Source organism: Agelaius tricolor, unplaced genomic scaffold (genome assembly GCF_023055355.1).
Source record: "Agelaius tricolor isolate 1412-34295 unplaced genomic scaffold, bAgeTri1.0.p SCAF_4, whole genome shotgun sequence".
Lineage (NCBI taxonomy): Eukaryota > Metazoa > Chordata > Aves > Passeriformes > Icteridae > Agelaius > Agelaius tricolor.
The window spans coordinates 5852761-5855898 of NW_027269264.1; the positions used below are offsets into that span (position 1 = coordinate 5852761).

The 3138-nt window shown below is 49.1% G+C and overlaps 1 long non-coding RNA gene across 1 annotated transcript; it reads right to left on the reverse strand.

The window, feature by feature from the left end:
- Positions 1 to 1652: 1652 nt before the first annotated feature.
- On the reverse strand, positions 1653 to 2379 carry LOC139589466 (uncharacterized). Its single transcript, XR_011679019.1, has 2 exons — positions 2065 to 2379; positions 1653 to 2019 (listed from the first exon to the last, which is right to left on the reverse strand). It is a non-coding gene; the product is annotated as an uncharacterized lncRNA (long non-coding RNA).
- Positions 2380 to 3138: the final 759 nt, after the last annotated feature.

The following is a 3138-nucleotide window of genomic DNA, read 5'->3' on the forward strand; positions in this document are numbered from 1 at the left end:
AGAGAGAGACATCTATGAAACCATGCTAGTCCTTCTGGACAGGCATGGCTCCCTCATCCCAAAGCATGACCTTAAGTCACTTCTACCATGGGTGTCACACATGGTCTCTAACACTACCCCTTCTTCTGTAGTTACTACCCACTTCTGGGTCAAGGTCGGTATAAAGCTCTACAACCTGTCTACGCTGCCTGTCCGCGAGCCAGAGCTCCGAATGCTTCCTGCTTGGAAGGCGGTCATGGACGCAATTAAAAAAGAGGGAGGGAACGGGGAAGCCTGCGAGGCTACAGCCTGTGAGGCTACCCTGAGACGGCCCCGGCAACTGCGCCGGATCAAAACCTGCCCAGATCCTGCTCCCCATCCCGCGTCCGCACGCCCTCCCCAGCGAGTGCCAGGGATAGAGCCCGGCTGCCACCCCCAGTCCCACCGCCACACCGCCAGCCATCCCAGAGCCGCCGGGCTCTTATGGCTTATGCGACAGACACTGACTCTAGCAGTGAAGGGGAGCTGGACTCTTTCAACCCTGACCCTGAAAAAGATGCGAGCTTACTCCCTTCAGATACGCGTAACAATTGGTTCTGGATAAAAAGGAAAGCCCTTAAGGACAGAGACTTTGACACTGCTGCAGAAATCTTTGTGGCCCTTGCGCAATTCGGCCCGAAGGGCTTAAATGCACAATGGGTGCTCCTAGATCACTCAGAAAATTAAGGAACTGCACCATACCGCTGTGGAATATGGACTGAAGTGCCCATATTTTAGTAATTTCTTAAGAGCAACCTTTACTACTCACCTCATGACTCCTCATGATCTTAAGTTTTTTGCAAATCTGTTGCTCACACCAACACAATATGCTATATTTATGCCACAATGGAAAAAAGGACTGGAAAATTTAATTGCAACGTATGCAGGGCATGCAAGCCAAGCCCTGGCTGCCTTAACTGTTGACCACCTTGTGGAGGAGGGGGCACATACTGTTATAAAAAAAAAAAAATCTGCCAATTATTTTTGGGAGAAAAAGGTTACAAAAACTAGTCAGACCACTGTGGCTGCTAAAGCACTACCTGTATGTTACGATAATTACAAGTCGTTGTCATTAATGTTTTGGTTTTTTTTTTTTGTATCAGTAAAGGGCCCGCTGGCTTTTCTCCCGAGACAGTGAAGGGCGGGGACCTCCCCAGACAGTGAGGAGAAGGGACGAGACGTAGGAGGGGGAGCATGCAAAATAGCCTCAGGACCAGCATGCCATGAGAGGCTACTACTCCAAAGGTACTGAAAAGACCCCCAAAACAACGAGCCAATATAGAGTTGAGAAATTAGAGTGATGTCTGAACGTGAGGAACAAAGTGCTGAGCCTGCAGAGATGCTGGAGACCTTCATGGCCCCTCACCCGGAAAAGTCATCGCGAAACCAGGAGCCAGAGAAAAAAGTCAGAAAGCTCTACATCCAGCTCATGCCCATGACGGCTCCCACGAGGACTGAACTCTTAGCTTTGCTCCTAGTTGACAAAGCTGTGCATATCCTCCTCCTCCAAGTCACCCTTGGAGAGATGACGGAGACAGCAGACCCGTCCAGTCTTGAGCTGATCACTTTTAATAAAGACATTAAAAGGAGAAAAAGTCTTCTGCCCTGTTATAAAATTGACTCAAAACGAGCAATTTCCAATCAAAGAATTTATTAATTATTGAAGCAGTTATACTAAGTAAGCAAAGGCTCAGCGCTGGGCGACAGGGGAGTCTCAGCTCCACCTACTGCCGCACCAACTAGTTTCTGATTCAGTCCTTTTATCCTCTCCATCCTTCAGGAGTCCATGTTATCTTGGAGTTCTCTGCGCCTGTGCTGGTTGTTGCTAGAGGGTCATCCTTCTGTCTCCTGGTGGTCAGTGATAAAAGGCTGCGGAGTCTTCCTCAGCTGCGTCTTCTTCACCCTATGTCTTTATTTGGTGACTTCTCCGTGGAAAATTACCAAAATCTTATGATTAACGCAATATGTGCCCTATCAAGCTTAAGCAAGCAAATGTCCTGCCTTGCAAACTGAGTCCTATCAAGCTTAAGCAAGCAAATATCCTACCTTGCAGACTGTTTATCTGCCCCTGCCCCTTCCCCAGCTTTTCCCTGGTCGTTATCTCTGTGAGTTATCTGCTTGTACCATTTGTCAGCGGGAAAGGTTTCCCTGCTGGGTGTTAATCTGCCCCTGCCCTTTCCCCAGCCTTTCCCTGGTCGTTATTTCTGTTAGTTATCTGTTTGTACCATTTGCTGGGTGGGACTATGTGTGGGCTCCTGCAACTCCTTCCCTGGTATCCTTGTAACTCCTATCTCATGAAGTAGTACAGAAATAGTCAGCAGACAACTCTTGTAACACACTGGTCTCTTTTTCGTGATGAACAAAATGTAGTCCTTCATCTCATGCCCTGTTTATTTCAGCTGGGAGCCCTAATGGCCAAGGTACCTTACCGAGAGAAGCCTTATGTGCAGTGTGTGGACAAATGGAAACAAATATTGGAGAGACAAATCGATAGCGAGCAAGCCAGGGAGATTATACTCCTCAAACTGGCTGTCGAGAACACCAACCTGGACTGTAAGCAGCTTTTAAAATCTTTACCCCCTGAACCTGAACCCACTTTACTCCAAATGATACAAGCGTGCCACCGCTTGGGGACCTTACAACACACCACAGCAGTCACAAATCAAGCTGTGGGGCAAGGCATAGTGGATGCTTTTGCCACCATGAAATTAACCCCTGGGAAACAGCTGGCTTGTTTTGGCTGAGGGGAATGTGGACATATCCGCAGAGACTGCCAAAGAACGCAGAAACCTAAAGCTCCGGGTGTATGCCCTTGCTGCTGGAAAGGCCCTCCCCTTGCTAATAGATGTCGCTCCAAGTTCCACCACAATGGCCAGCCTTTGCAGGGAAACTTCTCTCGCAGCGCGGGACGGCGACGCGCGAGGACACAAATTCTGCAGCCGACACAGCAGCTGGGAGCAACCATGAACTTCCAATCGGCCCTGCCCTCGCAATTGTCGCTGACTTACAACCAGCCACCCCAGGCAGCACAGGAATGGACCTGGCAACCTCCGACACAGTAACATTGCTTGATTCATCTGTCCATTTGCTTCCCACAAGAGTTTTCAGACTGCCAGGACA